General features: G+C 51.9%; 1 protein-coding gene, 1 long non-coding RNA gene and 1 pseudogene across 5 annotated transcripts in view; 1 reads left to right on the forward strand and 2 right to left on the reverse strand.

Annotated features, from left to right (window-relative positions):
• Positions 1-19,955, reverse strand: part of LOC138492182 (uncharacterized) — a 59,444-nt gene extending 39,489 nt beyond the window's left edge. Inside the window, exon 1 of the long non-coding RNA XR_011276154.1 lies at positions 19,627-19,955. This is a non-coding gene — a long non-coding RNA (uncharacterized lncRNA). The remainder of the gene's footprint in view (positions 1-19,626) is intronic.
• On the reverse strand, positions 15,989-16,135 carry LOC138496199 (5.8S ribosomal RNA; annotated as a pseudogene).
• A 43-nt stretch (positions 19,956-19,998) lies between the features above and the next one.
• WSB2 (WD repeat and SOCS box containing 2) overlaps positions 19,999-20,773 on the forward strand; it is a 263,989-nt gene continuing 263,214 nt past the window's right edge. The window contains exon 1 of one of the 4 annotated variants that reach the window (XM_069619202.1): positions 19,999-20,104. The gene's annotated coding sequence lies outside the window, so the exon portion shown is untranslated. Of the gene's footprint in view, positions 20,185-20,773 lie in introns of all 4 variants that reach the window. The other 3 variants (XM_069619204.1, XM_069619201.1, XM_069619203.1) reach the window with 3 other exon arrangements.

Genomic DNA, 20,773 nt, shown 5'->3' on the forward strand with positions numbered 1-20,773 from the left:
CTTGCATTCTATTCTAGTGTTCTCTGTTCACATTCCACACCCATAACATTCCCTCTGCTGACATTCCTAACACTGTAAGGAGCCCCCCTTTCTTCTAGAGGACTTTATTCCCATGGCCACTTTCCATATTCTATTACTCAACTAGAGTTGTATTGCCAAGTGGGAATGGTCCAGTTAGTCCCCTTCTAGTGCTCTATATGAGCATGGGTTGACCATCCTCAGATTGACGACGCATTTGCCATAAAGATTTGTTTGCTCTCCTGGCAAGAAAGACCCTTGAAGATGCGCTGGCACTCCTAGACTTGAATAAAAAGATAGGCCCTTCCAGGGGCCAGAAACTGATGATGATGTGCTGCATTGGCAGGGCCAGAAACCAAAGAGAGGCTCACTCAGCTTGGTGTTGAGAGTTAAACCACGGTCAAGTTGGTTTACCCAGGGTACTGCACAAATCCTCGTCTTTCCAATACCCCTCTCTACTTTTGATGGGCTAGTTATTAGGTTAAGATGTACAACCAGGCACCAGCTAGCATAGTACTTAATAGACACAGGCCTTCGTCCACAGTATTAACCTTATTTTCAGGGTCCATCCTTCTGCACTTCTTCCTTCCTCCACCTTCCTTTTCTTCCTCAGTACCTTTCCAAAAATGTTCCTCCATCGGTGGCCCTCATCTTCCTACACCGATTTTGTCTGTACCTTTTAAACTATTCTCCAAGTAATGTCATCCTTTCTCTTGTGTCTCACCTTCCATCTCTCCTTTTCCCCCTCGTCACCGCCTATCCCTTCTTTCGACGCATCTTCACCTTCCTCTCCCATCCACCTCAAGTCTTACTCTCCTTCAATTCCCTTCGCCTTCCTTCTTCCTCTTTTACTCTGCTCTTTACTGCAACGCTGGTTTCCAAACTCCCATACTAGGCCTTCTACCAAAGCCTCTCTGTATAGACCTGCCCCTTTTGATACTGGAAAAGGAAGGGTGTTAATTAATGTGCCTCATTGTGTGTACTTGACAACGTGATTGGCTCTTCTGAGTAACTCACCATCCTCAGATCTAGTGATTCGTATCAGTTATAAATTGTCAGCTGCCAACTGGAAGTCAAGCAGCGCTGTCATGGTCGCTGCCTGGCCCCACCATGGTGCCTCCTGCAGGCAGCTGCACAATAACTCTGCCAACCTTGAACCTCCTCATCTGCCAACTTCATTGCATACCCAAGCTCAAGTAGGTCTTTTCCACAGTCCATCCTGCAGACTGTGGATTCAAATGTACTTTTAGTGGGATCAAAGACGATACCCACAGATCTTTTGGCCTTCTAATGCAGAGTTGTTCATTCTTCAAAACTCTGCCAGGTTTTGAATTACAGACTGGTACCTGGCAAAGGATGAAGTGGATAGGGTAGACGCCTTGGGAATACCTTATATACTGGCTATTATCTTTATGAAGGTACAGGCCCCCCCCAAGGGTCTCATATCTCCACTCCCATATGTCCACCTAGAAACATGGTCACAGTTCTCCTTTTTTTATGCTGTCACTCAGTTCATTGTTGTACTCCATATGTAATTCTTTTCATTGACAGTTTCATATTTTCAGTCATGTATATTCCATGAAAGTATTTATATTGTTAAAGTAGGCCTTATTTTCATTATATTACTCAAGTTATCAGTTCATGGTTCTTACATATTTATCATATTCAAGATTAATTATAACCATTTAATTAGACCAAAGTGTGAAATATCTTAGCCATAGGCATAATTATGGATCCATGTGTTGAAAATGAACCTGAAGTAGTTGAATTTTTTCCAAATGGTTTGTACCTAATTTTTTAAATGTCAGATTTTGGGGTAGGTCGCCCCGCCACCACCCACCCTCTCCAACCCCTTACACAATCCAATATGGCCTGACCCCAACCCACCATCTACCATCAGTGGTATAAAAATGTAAAGAAATTGAAGGGAGGGGGGGCTTGGGATTTTCAACCAGTTTTGGGTGGGGGGGGGGGTGAATCGACAAAATCCATAAACCTACAATTATACTGTTAAATGGTATTATGGTCACTAATAGTCTTAATTAAAAAAAAATCGGCCCCTAGGAAGGGGCAAATGTGTTTTTACTTGGGTATGAGGGCCACTAGACCACCAGGCATGGCTTGAAAAGGGGGGGGGGCGGTGATCAGAGCATGATAGTTATTTTTTGTTTTTGCTGGGCTGAACATAGGTAATGAATGCTGTTTGTTCTGTTTACAGGTTTCTTTACGCAAGGAGCTGCAACGTTATGCGAGCCGTTTTTTTATTCTACAGGATTGGGCAGTCTGGGAAAGTATTTGGGTGGGCTGGGACACAAATGCAGGGTCAGGCCACGAATTCCCACCATGCCAGCAAAACATTGGTGTTTCCCTGGGAGCAGCTGTCTCCCATGTGGGATGACTGTCGGCAAGCCCAGGCTGCACCTCTGGCTGTGTTGTGTTACAGATTTCACCTCCGGGGAAGAATGGGGACCCTTTGCCTCGGAGGAGGAATGGAGACCCTGCCAGGGCTACCCAGAACTGCAGCTGAACTTGGGGACTGTCAACCCAGATGGGAGACAGCCAGCTAGGGGCATCACCGCCACCTTCCTGGAGCTCTGGCTGACCTGCATTACAGCTTCTCCCTCCGGGAAGGGACCCAGCCAGGGCTCCCTGGGACAGCCGCTGTGCTTGAGGACGGTAGACCCAAATGGGAAACGAATGCCCAAGGCCAGGGACAGCACCCCCAACCGTGCTGGAGCTCTGGCTGCGTTTCGTTGCAGCTTCACCCTCTGGGAAGAACTTGGATCCTGCGAGGCTCCCTGGAACCGCTGCTGGGTTTGTGGACAGTCAAACCACACGAGGGACAGCCACCCAACGCCAGGGACAGCACCACTGACCATTCTGGAGCTCTGGGCTGACCTGTATTATACAATTTCTCTCCGTGAGGAAGACCCTGCCAGACACCTTTCAGCTGCCACTGCACTTGGCACATGGGAGACAGATGCCGAAGGCCGGGGACATCACCTCCAGCCGTCCTTGAGTTTTGGCTGGGCTACATTACAGCTTTTCCCTTCATGGAGGTATTGGCACACTGCCGGGGGTCCGTGGTGGGGGAAAGCTGTAACAGATGCCAACCAGAGCTCCAAGATGGTTGGAGGTAAAGTGCCCGGCCTTGGGCCGCTGTCTCCTATGTTGGTTGACCGTCCCACAGCGGCTCCAGGAAGCCCCAGAAGGGTCCGACTCCCTCAGGGAAGGTGACCCTGTCAGGGCTCCCTGGGACAGCCGCTGCACTTGGAGATGGTCATTCCATATGGGAGACAGCTGCCCAAGGACAGGAACAAACTATCCTGGAGCTCTGGCTGGCCTGTGTTACAGCTTCTCCCTCTGGGAAAGGTCGGGGACCCTGCTGGGGCTCCCAGGGAGTGCCGCTGCACTTGGGGATGGTGGACCCACATGGTAGAGTCATCCAAGGCCGGGGACATCACCCCCAACCATGCTGGAGCTCTGGCTAGGCAGCATTACAGAATCTCCCCTCAGGGAATGGATGGAGACCCTGCTGGTGCTGCTTGGGACTGCCGTTGGACTTGGGGATGGTCAACACTTACTGTATGTACCGTTTTGATCCAGACACCTGTGGGAAGATAGGCCAGGTGTTGTTGGCGGTATGTTTCAGTAGTTTCCAGGTTGGAAATGTCTGAAAATTGTGTTCATTTTCCCTAAATTTCAGACTTTGCCGGGCTTTTGGGTAATAAATTCTAGGGCAATTTGCACAAGTCAGATCTCTGTGGGTTCCTACGGGAGTCTGCTCTCCTGAAACACTTGGGTTACCAGTGGTTTAGCCTTTTCCATTTGCTCCCAGGTAGGTGCACCGACACACGAGGTACAGTTTTCGTCAGGACACGTGTGGGAATGTGGGATGGTAGGACATTTGTTGTTTTCTCTTGGTTTAACATTTTCATACATTTGCTACTGCACTTTGTTACACAACCCTTTAATTTCCCAAATGTTAAATACATGTAATTGCTGATTTAGGCACTGTATGCTTTTGTAACCTGCTCAAGTCACCTACCCTTCAAAAAGTCCGCCTGTGCTCTTTCAAAAATGGTATGCTTGCCATTCCTCACATTAATTTTCCTTATTTACACATGCTAAGTATGTCTGTTTAGGCCGTCAGCATAAAATTCCTGTGTACTATGGCTCCGTTTTTGGCTTGTGATATATGCAATTTCCTAACTGGAAAAGTCAGGGGAATGTAGCGAGGCACTGCTTTTCTCAATATTCACAGAAGCAATTACCTTACAGGTCCAACCATGTCCAGCACATACCTTTTTTAACTGTCATTTTTTAAATAAACTATGGGCATTTTCCCTACATAGATGTTACCTGACCTGCGCAAATCACCCATTCCTAAACTTGGAATTTTGTCTACTTTTCAGAAATGTATGCCTTGGTCTTCCCTTTCAGCTTTCCTACCCTCCTCTTCCATTCCGTCCATGCATGGACTATTGGGGGGGGCGGGGGCGGGGAGGAAGGGGTAAACTTGCATAGCTCTCATTGAAAGTCTGGAAAATGGCAAATTCAGCACAGCAAACCATTTGTTCCTAGCTCTTACAAGGAAACAACCACAGGCTTCTTTGTACATCATTTTATTGGCATTTTCTGAAAAAACACGAAATGTGCTCCCTTTTCGGTTATTTCCTCTCACCCCCATACAGCAAACTAGGATTCCCTAGGTGGTGTTATGATCACCTACATGTGGGAGGAAAGGGGGCCTAACTTGAGCGAGATATCACATGTAAATAAAAAGTTACAAGGGATTGAATGGTGACATACCGAAACTACCAAAAAAGGGCTTGGCGAGCAGGGGAGTTGGAGGCATTGGCAGTTAAGGGGTTAAAAACAAATAACACATTAGCGCAAAGAAATAGACAATTGGGTAACTGAAGTGTGTTCTTATTATGACAAGTGCTTACACTGTAAAGTGACAAATAATACATATACATGTGTAACCAAAGACCAAATTGGTGGAGCCATATGGAGTGAACCTGCATTACCTGGGTGATTGGAAGATAAAGAAGCCAAATAGTGAAACATTTATGGAAAAAACAGTTTTCATAACTGCACATGAATCACTGCAAGAATTGGATAACAGAAAAAAGTAAACTTTATTATTGCAAATGTTCACAATCTTTTGTCACAATATTTACTGTAAGGGCTCAACAGATATCACGACTTCACACCTTCAGCAGGGGCACGCAGGTTTGTAACGTAATTATCGATCTATAAATTATTTGCTTTTCATAATGGTGCAGTAGTGTGAACAAGTACAGGAAAACTATAGACAACTAAAAGGTCTCAGAACATTTCCAAGTTAAAAACGTCACTCGAAATATGGATTTATAGGACAGTGAGCTAAAATAACATGAAAAGCAACTCACACTGCCTAAAATTAAAAATGCGATTAGAGTGGAAGGAACTCAGAAACACTGACACTTTTCTCAAGTGCACCTGGCACTTTTTGAATCCATTATACTCTCTGCACTTTAGTCAGGCATTTCCAATAGTTACAATTTGCCATTAAGTAATATGGTTCTGCTTTGACTTTATGATGCATTTTGCACACAGCACTTTTATATGGATGTATAATGGATTTATATGTACAAGGCAGTTTTTGATATCAGGCATTTACCAAGCAGAGTGGCCGAGCAGGAACGTACAAACAGAATTTGGCCTGTAGATATTCTGCCCAAGTTCCATTAGCCCTTGACCTGAATGGGCTTGGCCATGGGTAGCCAATGAAGATGGTGCACACATGGAGTAATGTGAGCACAACTAGGTGTGTAAGTGGCTACTCTGGCTGCAGAGTTCTGCAGGACCTGAAGGTGCCATAAGAAGTATACAGGTTGTGCCACAAATAGGGCATTGCAGTGGTCCCTGGAGGACATATCAAGTAAGGACACAACATGCACACGTAACTGAGAAAGGAGCAAAGAAAGAACTTTACTATGGGGTTTTCAGTTGAAGCTGGTCCCTTTGACATACTGGACTTTGCTTTTCTGTCTGCAGAATCTCAGATAACATTAACCCCTAAAGATGGCCAAAAAGAGGGGGTCCAAAAGGCAGTAGAGGAAGGAGGGCCCACCACCAACACCTCATTTTCCCCTCCTGAACCAGCTATTGCACATCCATGCACCCACAGCTTCGAGACAAGACCTAAATCTGGTTGCTGTCTCGACAGAGATCTAAACGGACCAGGATCTGTGTCATCTGTTAAGAACAACAGTTGAAGCCGTGAGAGCAGATAAGCTTGGTAAGAGGTTACATGTACATGTAGCAAGGCGGCACATGGTCAACGGTATCAAAGGCGGCAGATAAGTCAAGTAATAAGCACCGACGGTGCCCGAGTCGTGCAGCCAAGCCACATCGTCAACGTTGGAGACCAGCACCCCCTCTGTGCCACATCCTGGATGAAAAATGGATTGAGAAGTGTGGAAGAAAGATTACTCAAGAAAGGGCAGGCGAAGGCTTCAAAAAGCTTCAAAAGAAGATTCCAAAATGGCCCCGGTGACCACCCCACCGTGAGGAGCGCGCGGCCACCCGAAAAAGTAGCAATAAGCGGCGTTACAAGACCCCAGGGCAGAAAAAGCAAAGGTGACGACCCGTGAAGCAAGCAGTGCCCAAGAAAACTCCAACTGGAGCATTTGGGGGCAGAATGAGATGACCTGAGACCGCCAGCAGCGATGCCTGTGTGGGGACGGGCAGTCGAGACGGAGGAGAACAGAGAACCCACGCGGGTGGTGCAGAAGACGCAGGGTGACCATTCAGCCAAGGCAACATAGACGAGCCTGGGGAGTGTGAGCCGACAACCGCGGATCCCCATGCAATACAGCAGAGCCGGCGCAACCCGGACACCCACCAACAAATGAGAGGGAGCGGGTAGTATTGCCCTGAAATCCTGCGCCTGCCTCTGCCCCATACAGCAAGCCTGGCTCCACACAGCACAGGCCTCTATGACACGCGGCGCAGGGCCCCCATGAGCTGTGATGTGCCACAGCTGGTGCAGGGTAAGTAGGCATAATTAAGAGAGTTGGCAGCCATGAAGCAGGCGCACGCAAGACGCTCCCCTCCCAAAAAAACGTACATGGAGGTTTAGGAAAGCATCTGCACCAGAGCACCATAACCTACACTTGGAAGCGACGACCCCCTACGGCAGGAGACCCGCAGCATAGCCGGACCCAGGCAAGGCCCAAGCCCATACCATTCAGCAACATCAGAGGCAAACTGCAGTAATAGAAGGGTGACAGCACTAAGTCTCCTGCAGCAGCCACCCTGCTAATGGTCAGGGAAGGAACTCGGGGGCAAGGGGTGGGGGCAGCGCATGCTCCCACCCCCCAGCATTTGATTCCGCAGGAGAGAGCTGCTTCGCTCCACCACCCACCCTTATGAAAACTAGCCATGCAAGATTAACCAAGGAGGAACCTCCAGGGGTGCAAGAGCATACTTAGAGGCTCAGGAGCGGTGGGAGCACGGGGGGACCCCGCGAAGAAATTCAAGAAGTTCATGGACTCCAGGCCAGTGTGACACTGCGACCATGACCACTTTCACCTTTGAGCGTACTAGCCCCACGGCCTCCAGTGGGCAACCAACCCAGGCTCTAAAGGGGATCTAGACCCCCGCTATGCACAGAAGGGAGAAGCATCCCCTTCGTACAGAACAACTGGCCAATACCCTGGGGTCAAGAGGAACCTCAGAGGCCTGAGGAGAAGCCCCTTACAGTAAGGTGCAGGCAGGCACTCGCCATCACCAGGCAATGTTGCGCAACAAGGCCAAGGAGGCCAAAAAAGGCCCCTCAAGGGCCAAGATCTCAAGAAAACAGGAAGGGACCCTAAAAGAAACATGGAGAAAAAGCCCTGGAGAAAGAGGATCCAGAGAGGCAGCAGTCGGAGGAACCCCCGACACTGCCACAGGGGCAAGAGGTCACGAGCAAGGTGCTGTAACAGTGTTTTAAGGCATTCAGGGACCAAATACCCTTCAGACACAATTAAGCCTAATACGCACAGAACTTGCACAATCCCTGCAGGAAATCAAAGGCAACAGTTGAATTGATACAAATGAAAACGCCATTCAAGAACTCACTAAAAACACCCGGAAGATAGATGTAGTAGCGAAGCAGCAGGCGGTAGCGACACAATCTGGCGCTCCAAGCCAAGGACTTGGAGAACTGCTCGGGAAGGTCCAACATCAGGGTGAAGGGGCTGCCAGAAAGTGTGAGCGGTGCCGACCTCAGAGAAACAATGCAGCACGTGTTCAAAGATTTGCTGGACATGGCTGGGGGAGAAATTCTCATAGATAGAAGGTCCGCAGCAAGAAGAACCCGGGGCCAGGCCAAGAGAATTGGCGATGGCTTTACAGCGATACGACCAAAACAAAGGGATCCTCTAAGCGGCGAGGAAAGCAACCCTGATAAAAAGTGAACAGCGCCGTCATAGAACTTTTCCAGGACCTGGCAAACAATTGCAGGGCCCGGGGATGGTTAGCAACTGAAGCCCCAGGCTGAATAGGCTGTCGTAGCAGTGGGGGGTCACGAGACAAGGGTTAAGACCCGGTGGGTTTACAGAGGGAATGTCAGCCTAAGGGTCGGCTCTGGGAGACTGGGGGGTGGGGGAGGGGGAATGACGGATCTTGGAAACAGGGGAGAGCAGAGGGATGGCTCTCCCCGCACAGTTATTCTCTGGGATGGGAACAAGATCCAGCAAGCTAGGACGACGTTACGGCTTGGGGAAGTTGAGCAGAGTACAGCCAGAGGGGGACGAAAGGAGGGTGAGGGGCTTAAATCGAGGGGGATCGTTTCGACATGGTTACTCTCAGGACGTAACGGGGTATGGGAGGGATCCAAGTACTAAATAAGGTTAGAGGACTAAACACACCGACTAAAGAGATGGAAACTGGAGAACCTCCTCCAGGATACCAAGCCTGACATTGTGACGCTCCAGGAGACCCATATCCGCAAGCAAGACAGACACAGAATGAAGTTGAGAGGGTAACCCCAGGTTCTGCAGGCCAATGACCAGAGCAAAACTTGAGGGATCCTCATAGAGATTAGACACCTACCTGACGTCAAAATAATAGGCACAAAAGCCGACAAGGAAGGTAGATTCCTTTTCGTCCAGCTACAATGGGGAGGGGGGGTGGCCTCTCACAATCGTCACAGTGCATGTCCCCAACTCGGGGCGGGACGAATACTTGTAGGGGGTTTTGGAGAAGCTAGACCAGTTAACAGTGAGCCCGCTAATACTGACAGGATTTTAACTTGGCGTGTCGCCCATCCACGGACAGGACACCCACATCTAAAGGCCCATCTAGTAAACTACAGGCTAGCATAACAGAATCGCATTAGCAGATACATGGCATGAACTAAAAGGGGACTCCAATGGGGTATACTTACTACTCACATGTGCACCAAACATTCTTAAGAATTGATTACTGGTTTCGAAGACACTGCTTTGCGGGAGGGGGAGGGGGGCAGGGTCAACCTCTGGAAGTGGCAGTTCCCCTGACATCTCCTGAGAGACGCAGTAATTTGCAACAAGATACACAAGTCCATCCGTAACTTCTTTGGGGAAAAATAAGACCCCAGAGGTGCAGGAACATGTAGTATGGGATGCCTTTAAGGCAACCATGCGGAGGATGTTCATACCAAAGCAGGCATCTCGAGCCAAACAGGAGAAGGCCCTCCAGGTGGACCTAGAACAGGGGTAATGGAGACCGATGGGGAGGGGGGGGATAATGATCAGGAGGGAGTATAGGCATATCAAAGGGAAAATCAATATCCTTCTAGCTAAACAAGCAGTAAAATAGCCCTATCCTTGAGGCAGAAGTATTACCTCCAGGCAAACAAGACAGGCCGCCTCTTAGACAGGTAGGTTAAGCAGAAAGAGGTAGAAGGTACAATACGCCACATTCAGATGGTGGAGGGACAGTAAAGCACATGTACAGAATAGATCCTGCAGGTGTTCACGGAGTTCTACACGAGCCTCTACTCTACAAGGCACCGGAGAGTGACCTCCAAAAGGCCTTAAAATTTAACACACGCTTTAGAAGGGACGATTACCTAGAACGAGGTGCGTGTGGTGATCCAATCACTACAATCAAATAAAGCCCCAGGCCTGACGGGTACCCTGCCACATTCTATACTACATTAGTCCCGTTAATGACATCCCTGTTCAACTCCTTCTCCGATACAGGCCGCATCTCCCAGTCCATGGAGGAGGCCAAGGTAATCCTCTTCCATAAGCCAAACAAGAAACAAACCCTCTGTAGCTCTTACTGCCCCACTGCCCTAATAAACCTCAATGGCAAAATCTTTACCAAAATTCTAACATCTAGAATGGATAAAGCAATCACCGACCTGATCCACCTGGATCAAGCAGGCTTTGTCAAGGGGAGACAAACGTTTGACAACATTAGGCGAATATTCCACCTGATGGAGAAGTCAAACAGGGCAGTCCTGAGGGCAGGGGTGTTAACACTTGACGCAGAGAAGGCATTCCACCAAGTCAAATGGTCATTCTTGTTTGCTACCATGGTGGTTATGGGGTTTGGCCCAGGCCATCTCCACTTGGTCAAAGCCAACCATGGAGCACCACTTATCAAGCTAGCTATCAATGGCCATGTCTCGCAGGCGATAAGGATCCCTAGGGGTACTTAGCAGGGCTGCCCAGGTCACAATTCCTGTATGCAAACTTTCTCAAACCCTCCCTAGCTAGAATTAGACAGGAGAGGGGAATAAAGGGGATTACATTCAGTGGGGAAGACCATAAGGCAATTGCTTTTGCCAACGACCTCCTAGTCGTGCTAACAGACATCGACACTTCCCTCCGGAGGTTAATAGCACTCCTAGGGGAATGTGGCAGACCGGAAGACCAACAACCAAAAATCTGAACTAATGGTGCTACAAGAAGGCACGCCCTCAGAAACATCAGATACAGAGCAATTCGCACAAGCAGAGGGATGCCTTCGATACCTGGGGGTGACAATAACCAGTACCCTAGAGGATATGTACCAAGCAAACTATCCCCACCTGTTGGAAACTATCAAGACCTAGCTGGGAGAGAGGAGGCTCCTTAACATATCATGGATGGCCTGGATCAATGTCATTAAAACAATCATTTTCCCCAGAGCGCTATATTACTTTCAGGCTCTCTCCCCCGACGGTCTCCCAGAAATTCTTTAAAACCCTGAATAAACTACTAAATAACTACATCTGGCAAGGGAAAAAACAGAGGGTGGCCTTGAGAGTCATGGTCACTCCCACGGGAGTACAGAGAATGGGAGTTCCAAACTTTCAAATGTACTACCAACGAGCAGCTCAATGAGGGTCATCCGAAACTGGTTCAATGGGAATCCCGACAGCATCTGATGAAGGATGGCTGGGGCAGTGGTGGGAAAGGTACTTGCTAACAAATTCCGGTGATAGACAAATGATTAGTAAAACGTATAAATTATTCACCATGCCAGAGGCACTGCTCCAGTGGCCCTATATGAAACAATGGGTAGACACGCTGCCCCTCCTGATCTCTGAAGAAAAGTGGTGGGAAGAATGGCAGCGAATCCCCAAATTGATGAGAGGGGTGCAGATCAGGGAAATGTGGACCAGGATACTAGTGCAGTGGCACCTAACACCAGATAAGCTACATAAAGTATACCCCTCAGTATCAGAGATGTGTTGGTGGGGCTGCAAATAAGTAGGTACGTGGCTCCATGCCTGGTGGTCCTGCCCCATCCTAAAACCGTTCTGGGAAGTGGTCAACAAAGAAATGAAAGCCATCTTTGGTCCCCCAATATGGACAGAAAATGGAGAAGCTACGCTTGGCCCGAGTGACATGCTGGACACACTCCCGACACCACACACCACAGAGGAAAGCATATTTAATCCCAAGCATGGCGGCCCTCTCCCTAATTGCGCAAAAGTGGAAATAAACCACGATCCCCAGCGAACAGGAATGGATAGCAAAAATGTAGACTACAACCTGTTATGCCATGTACATTCGCCTCAGAAGATATCCAGTGCAATGATCCCGGGGCGGGGGGGGTGGGGGGGGTGGGGTAGGAGGTCTGCCGTGGCAAGACAGCCCAGCTCCCAATCTAGCTTCACCACTTGGGTGGCGGCTGAGACCATCAGGGTTTTAAAACTAAAAACTAAAAAAAAAAAATCCAGGCGATCAGCCCGTGAAGCCTGCCCGCCACCTGCAGCAGCACGGCAGCAGGACTTCCCACGGCAGAGGCAGGGAGCTCTGCCGCCGTCCCACCCGGCCCGATCCCGCTCATCATTTCCCGACCCCCTCCACCAATACCCTTTCAGGGGTCGGATGGCGAGGCGGACCAGAGACAGCACAGGCAGGAGGTTGGGGTGGGGGGGATTGCTAGAGTCTTCAAACCCCAGCACAGGGCTGAGCTCCAGGGACCTGGGCAAGAGGGAAGGTCGGACGCTGCGCGGGCAGACCTGACCATCGCTTGCCCATGGATATGGGTGGCAGGATCCTACATGCCCGTGTGCACCATGGCTCTGGGCTCTCCCGGCCCCCGTCAGCTTGGGAGGCGTCCCTCGAGAAAGGCCGTGCTACCCTCGGCTCCCAGCTGCTCCCACCCTGGACTTCCCTGCGGACTGGGGTGCGCTTACCGACATCCGTCTGCTGGCGGGTCAGGGTGGAGGGGCGCGTCCACGCCTGGCAGCTCAGGGCCCGCTCAGTGAGGAGTGGATGGGGGGGGGGTCACTCAGGGCTCCCTCTATCCGGTGGCAGAATGTCCCCAGCAGGTTAACCCAACCCGTACGTCTTCCTCTAGATAGTCAAGTTTGATAGTCTTCTCACCGACCCAAGAACCTCACTAAACCATCCAATCTGTAGTAGCGACGGGCGGTGTGTAATGAGGGCAGGGACTTAATTGACACAAGCTTATGAACCGCACTTAATGGGAATTCCTCATTCATGGCAAATAATTAGTTAGCATGGAGGAGTCTCGTTCATTGTCGGATTTAACCAGACAAATCACTCCACCAACTAAGAACGGCCATGCACCACTACCCACAGAATCGAGAAAGAGCTATCAATCTGTCAATCTTTTCCGTGTCCGGGCGAGGTTTCAAGACGCAGGCTCCACTCCTGGTGGTGCTCTGCCATCAATTCCTTTAAGTTTCAGCTTTGCAACCATCCCCCCCATAACCCAAAGACTTTGGTTTCACAGAAGCTGCTTGGCGGGTCATGGGAATAACACTGCCAGATCGCTAATCAGCATAGTTTATGTGTGGAGCTACGGAAGTAGATTAATGAAAATATTATTGGCTAATGCTTTCACTTAGGTTTGCCCTGCGCTGGTCCAAGAATGTCACTTCTAGCGGCACAATACGAATGCCCCCGGCCGTCCCTCTTAATCACAGCCCCAGTTCCGAAAAACAACAAAAATAGAACCAGTGTCCTATTCCATTATTCCTAGCTTAAGTATTCAGGCGACCGGCCTGCTTTGAACATTACTGTTTTCAAAGTAAACGCTTCAGACCCCCAGGACACTCAGTCAAGAGCATCAAGAGGCAGGGGGGCTGAGACAGGCAGTGGTAGCTCGCCTCGCGGCGGATCAACAGCTCGATCCCAAGATCGAACTACGAGCTTTTTAACTGCAGCAACTTTAATATATGCTATTGGAACTAGAATTACCACGGCTGCCGGCACCAGACTTGCCATCCAATGGCTACTCGTTAAAGGATTTAAAGTGTACTCATTCCAATTACAGTGCCTCAAAAGAGTCCTGTATTGTTATTTTTCGTCACTACCTCCCGGAGTTGGGATTGGGTAATTTGGGCTCCTGCTGCAATCCTTGATGTGGTAGCCATTTCTCAGGCTCCCTCTCCAGAATTGAACCCCGATTCCCCATTACCCGTGGTCACCATGGTAGGCACAGAAAGTGCCATCGAAAGTCGATAGGGCAGACATCTGAATGCATCATCGCGGTCACATGGTTGTGCGATCGGCCTGAGGTAACCTAGAATCACCAAAGCGGCCGGGCGAGCCCAGATTGGTCTTGGTTTGATAAATGCACGCATCCCAGGAGGTCCACGCTCGTCAGCATATATTAGCTCTATAATTCCCACAGTTATCCAAGTAACAGATGGAGCGATCAAAGGAACCATAACTGATTTAATGAGCCATTTGCAGTTTCACTGTACTTACACATGTATGGCTTAATCTTTGAGACACGCATATGCTACTGGCAGGATCAACCAGGTAGCCGCACCTGCTGGAGCGTGGCAACAGGGGGTAGGCGCGACAGCTATCCCGAGGGAAAATTCGGAGAGAACCAGCTACTATATCGTTTGATTAGTCTTTTGGCCCTTTACCCAGGCCAGATGACCGATTTACACATCAGGACCGCTACAGACCTCCACCAGGCCGAGTTCACCATCTTTCGGGTCCTGTTACAGACGCTCATTCATCATCACTCTGACAGAGCGGGCGAGATGGGTCGGTGGAGGGCCCACCGCGACAGGATGCCACTGCAATCGGCGAGCACCGGCACTCACCATCATTACATTACAGGGTTTAATTCGGCCCTCTGACTCAGGCACGCGTTATACTCCTTGGTCAGTGTTTCAAGACATGTTGGGTGGTTAACCGGCATCACCTCAGACCCCTGGCGCCCTTTGTGGGCCTCCCCGCCCGGCAGCACAACGTGGTCGGGGCGTATTGAGGGCAGTCCACTACCGTCGCATCGGGGGCCTGGTCTCCTTTCGACACTGTAGCGAACCCCAAGAGGGGCCAGGACGGTTGCCGGATAAGGGCGCAGTGGCAGTCTATCTCCCTCAGCCCCGTGGACACAGCAAAACTGCTGTCAGGGGACCGTAACACTATCTGCTGGAGCAGAGAGCCATCCGCCCCCTCGGGCCTTCCCAGCCGGTAGTGGTGCACCGCCACAGAGGAAATGCGCCCTGCTGCGGCTGGATGTGCCCGGGCCGCTGACCTGCAAGGGCCTCCACCGTTCCAGGTGACCAACCTGCCTGCCGTGTTGAATCCTGTGGGCGGACTGCACAGACCCCACCAGTTTACCTCTCAACCGTTTCACGCCCTCTTGAACTCTCTCTACAAAGTTCTTTTCAACTTTCCCTTACGGTACTTGTTGGCCATCAGTTTCGCGCCCGTATTTAGCCTTAGATTTTACCACACGCTTTGGGCTGCATTCCCAAGCAACCTGACTCCAAGAAGACCTGATCCCGATGTGCAAGAGGCCGCTACCAGCCTAACGCCATCCGTGTGGTGAGACTCGATCAGAAGGACTTGAGCCCCCTGAGCAAAGCCGGGAAACGGTGTTCTGTACGCCACATTTCCCACGCCTGCCGCTGAATGGCGATTCGGCGCTGGGCTCTTCCCTTTTCACTGGCCATTTCTGAGGGAATCCTGGTTAGTTTCTTTTCCTCTGCTTAGTAATATGCTTAAATTCAGCAGGTCACCATGTCTGATGAGGCTGTGGTCGAGGAGCACAAAGCTCAGGGCAGCTGGCCTCAGGCCCTTACGTGGGGGTTAACCCAGCCCTGTGCCTCTGGCGCAGGCAAGTGTGCTCCGTCCCAATCTGCGACCGAAGCCCACATGGTCACCAGGTCGGCCCTCCATGGTCATCCTGCGCCGGCAGCCGTGGGACACCAAAGACAGCCACACACAGCACAGCCAGGTGCCCCGGGGTAGGGTGAAGGTGCGCCAGGCTTTTTTAAAGCCTGCTGCCACCGCCACATCTGGGGCGCGCCAGCCACCCAGCCCTCCCGAAACCAACATGAGGCGGGGAAACTGGGGAGGCCAGGACGCGTTGGCAATGAGCTTGAGCGCCAGATCCAAGGATCCCGCGACGGTGCTGATCGGGGTCTGACCGTAGGAGGATGAATGGAATGGGGTCCCTGCGACAGCCCCAGCCACGCCCCTGGGAGGGAACCCCGGGGCGATTGATGTACAAGCGACCCTCAGACAGGCGTAGCCCCGGGAAAAACCCAGGGCCACATGGTGCATTCAGAGTGTTGATCAATGTGTCCTGCAATTTACACCGATTCTCGCAGCTAGCTGCATTCTTCATTGATGCATGAGTCGATCATCCGCCAAGAGTCACAGGGACCTTTTTCTTTGTTCCGGACGTCAGCCTGACCCTGCTGGTGCAGGAGAGGTCGAGGGAGGCAGCGCCGCCTGTGGCGGAACAGCCCAGCACCATGTCTAGCTCGACCGAAACCACTGTGGGGTTAAATTTAAAAAAAAAAAAAAAACCAGGTGCTCAGCCTGGGAAGCCTCACCTCCACCTGCAGCAGCACAGCGCCCTTCCCAGTGGGATGGAGGTAGGACGCTCTGCCACGTGCCCACCCTGCCCGATCCACTCATCCTTCCCCAATCCCTTCTGCTTTCCTTTTTGGGGGGAAGCTGGGAGACGGACAGCGAGGCGGGCCAGAGAGACCACGGACGGGTGGGACCGCTAGAGTCTTCAAACCCCAGCCCGGCGGCATAGGGCCCAGCTCAAGGTACCTGGGCAAGAGGGAAGGTCACCCACTGTGCCAGCGGGCCTGGCCATCGCTCACCTACAGATGTGGGCAGATGGAACCTTGGCACCCACCGTCGAGTAAGCCAGCTGCACCATGGCTCAGGGCTCATGCCTGGCGTGCCGGGCCCCTGTCTGCCTGGGGAGGCGCCCCTCGAGAGCAGTCAGGTTTCCCTCTGCTCCCGGCTTCCCTGCTGACAGGGGTGTGCCCACCAAAGCCCACCCCGAGAGAGGAGTGAGCATCCCGACCAGCGCAGAGGCAGGTTCAGTGAGGAGAGGGGGCTGCACAGGGCTCCCTTTCCGGTGCGTGGTTGGGGACATCCCCAGCAGGTGAACCCAACCCTTCCAGGCATCCTCAGCCATCTGCTGGGTCACAGACCCCTCCCCTCTCCGGTGGAAGCGAATCCCCGCTCCCTGGTGCCTGGTTCACCACGCGCACCGACGCTCTGCGGCAGGTGCCCCAGGCTGTGGGTGTGCACGTCTGGGATGCAACAGAGGTCGGAACCATGGCTCTCCCTCCCGCTGCTCCGCTGTTAATCATCCTTCATGCCCCCACTCACAAGCGGATACCATTTACACTCAAATGTCCCATTTCTCCTTCCAAAAACATGTTCCAGATGCAAATGCCACCTCCTTCCTGACCCACATGACACTATCCCGTCACCCAGATCCACACCAATGTGCCCCCACCCCCTCCCTCCAGAGCCACACCAAGATGCCCCGTACCACTTCCCAACCCACACCTAGATGACCCATGCCTCCCTCCAGACCCAATGTGCCCCATCTCGCCCTACAGAAATGCACCCATGTGCACCATCCCTCTGCCCAGATCCACACCAATGTGCCCCCACCACCTCCCTCCGGAGCCACACCAATCTGCCCCCACCACCTCCCTCCAGAGCCACACCAAGATGCCCCTTCCAACTTCCCAACCCAGACCTAGATGACCCATGCCACCCTCCAGACGCACTGTGCCCCATCTATCCCTCCATTAAGACACCAATGTGCACCATCCCTCCGCCCAGATCAACACCAATGTGCCCCACCACCTCTCTCCAGAGCCACACCAATGTGCCTGCACCACCTCCTTCCAGAGCCACACCAAGATGCCCCATCCAACTTCCCAACCCACACCTAGATGACCCATGCCACCCTCCAGACCCACTGTGCCCCATCTCTTCCTCCAGAAACACACCCATGTGCACCATCCCTCTGCCCATATCTATACCAATGTGCCCTCACCACCTCCCTCCAGAGCAACACCAATGTGCCCCCACCACCTCCCTCCAGAGCCACACCAACATGCCCCGTCAACTTTCCAACCCACACCTAGATGGCCCATGCCACCCTCCAGACCCACTGTGAGCCATCTCTCCGCTCAGATCCACAATGTGCCCTCACCACCTCCCTCCAGAGCAACACCAATGTGCCCCCACCACCTCCCTCCAGAGCCACACCAACATGCCCCGTCAACTTCCCAACCCACACCTAGATGACCCATGCCACCCTCCAGACCCACTGTGCCCCATCTCTCCCTTCAGAAACACACCCATGTGCCCCCACCACCTCCCTCCAGAGCCACACCAATGTGCCCCCGCCACCTTCCTCCAGAGCCACACCAATGTGCCCCCACCACCTCCCTCCGAGCCACACCAAGACGCCCGTCCCACTTCCCAACCCCCACCTAGATGACCCATGCCCACCCTCCAGACCCACTGTGCCCCATCTCTTCCTCCAGAAACACACCCATGTGCACCATCCCTCGGCCCAGATCCACACCAATGTGCCCCCAGCACCCCCCTCTAGAGCCACACCCATGTGCCCCCACCAGAGGCACACCAAGATTCCCCATACAACTTCCCAACCCACACCTAGATGACCCATGCCACCCTCCAGACCCACTGTGAGCCATCTCTCCCTTCAGAAACACACCCATGTACACCATACCTCTGCCCATATCCACACCAATGTGCCCCCACCACCTCCCTCCAGAGCCACACCAAGATGCCCCATCCAACTTCCCAACCCACACCTAGATGACCCATGCCACCCTCCACACCCACTTTGAGCCATCTCTCCGCCCAGATCCACACCAATGTGCTCCCACCACCTCCCTCCAGAGCCCCACCAATGTGCCCCCACCACCTCCCTCCAGAGCCACACCAAGATGCCCCTTCCAACTTCCCAACCCACACCTAGATGACCCATGCCACCCTCCAGACCCACTGTGTCCCATCTATACCCCCAGAAACACATCCATGTGCACCATCCCTCCGCCCAGATCCACACCAGTGTGCCCCCAGCACCTCCATCCAGAGCCACACCAATGTGCCCCCACCAGTGCCACACCAAGATGCCCCATCCAACTTCCCGAAGCACACCTAGATGACCCATGCCACCCTCCAGACCCACTGTGAGCAATCCCTCCCTCCAGAAACACCCATGTGCACCATCCCTCCGCCCAGATCCACACCAATGTGCCCCCACCACCCCCCTCCAGAGCCACACCAAGATGCCCCATCCCACACCTAGATGACCCATGCCAGCCTCCAGACAAACTGTGCTCCATCTCTCCCTCCAGAAACACACCCAGGTCCTCCATTCCTCCCCAGACACACACCAATGTACCCCAACCCTCCCCCCAAACCCACACCACTGTCTCTATCCCTCCCCAGGCCCACACCACTGTCCTATCCCTCCCTCCAGACCCACACCAATGTGCCCCCTTTCTCCAGATCCACACAAATGTGCCCAATCCTGGCAGACACACACCAGCATGCCCCTATCCAACCATTCAGACCCCACCAAGGTGCCCCATCCCTCCCTCTAGTCTAGACCAATACCATAATGCCCCATCCTCCCTCCAAATAGCAAGATGCCCATTCCCCCTTACAACAGATGCCTGTGTGCCAATCCCGAATCACACGCAGATAGCCCCAGCCAACCCCCTCTTAAACCACCCATCCTAATAATCACACCCTCATGAAACATTAAATCACTCTATTAGGCCCCTTTGATCAGTTAAACACCACTATACACTGTCTCCCTGTTCCTTTTCTTAGCCCTCCATACCTTTCCATGTTGAATAGCTGAGCATGATTTTTAAAGTAAATGTAATTTCCAGCTCCCCTATCGAAATCGGGTGTCTTGCAGGACGTTGACGGTATCCGGAAGAAAATGCTAATTGTATTTACAGCCAGACAAGAGTACACGGGTTGCTTTTGTTCCTGCAAACTGGTAGCCAGAGCCTTGCCGCCCAGGCCTCTCCATGGTCTCATAGAAACGTTCCCGGTATTCCAAGGAAAATGCCCACTCCAAAGGCTGCAGGGTCCGGTTGCACTTCCACAGGCAGCCAGAGCGTTCAGAATTCCCGCTCAGCCCTGGCCCGCTCACTGAACGTGATCCGGAACCGCTTCACTGCTCCGGAAATCACACAGAGGTCACGTGACGAAGAGTGGGCGGACCGTTGCTATGGTCCTTTCCTTGGATGGGAACTAGTCGGTACCCAAATGGATCGTGGGGATAGGTAGCCTATCCCCCTACAGGCACCGTGAGTCACCGAAGATCCTTCCATTCCCTGTTTATTTACGCGCTTGGGAGTTTAAAATTTAAGAAGGGTACGGAGGGCTTGTAAGTGGATACTAATGGGACACATAAGTGTGTTGTACTATGGTGGAAACTGAAAGATGTACTTTGAGACACAGGTGGGCTTGGGGGGGTAATTATAGTTATGTAATGTCCAGTAGAGCGCTGTTAGGAGATATAGAAGGGTACGGGGGGCTTCTAGGTTGGTACTAATAGGACACGCGGGTGTGCTGTTCTACTATGGTAGAAATGGAAAGATGTATACGTTTATTCGGGAGTGGGTACTGTCAGGTGTGTTGTTGGCGGGGGATCATGATAATCCATGTAGCATCTAGCAGAGTGAATATTGGGCGATATAGACATACATGGAGGTTCTGTGGAGCATAGATCGAGATTGGTGATCGGAAGTGTACCCTGTGTCTATGATGCAGTGGTGCTGAGGGTTGGATGCAGGAGAGAGTGGGCAGGAAATACTAGGATGTAGTGTAGTGGAACGGATGCTTGGACTAACGATAGTGGTGCCTAGGATTGTATTCTGTGGGCGACCGAGGTGGGTGAATACCGGCGACAAGATACAGATGGTGCTGGAGAGCGGTCACTGGGAGAAACATGGGATGGATACTGAAAGACACAA

Source organism: Ambystoma mexicanum, chromosome 10 (assembly GCF_040938575.1).
Source record: "Ambystoma mexicanum isolate Mex_15411 chromosome 10, UKY_AmexF1_1, whole genome shotgun sequence".
In the NCBI taxonomy this organism is placed as follows: Eukaryota; Metazoa; Chordata; class Amphibia; order Caudata; family Ambystomatidae; genus Ambystoma; species Ambystoma mexicanum.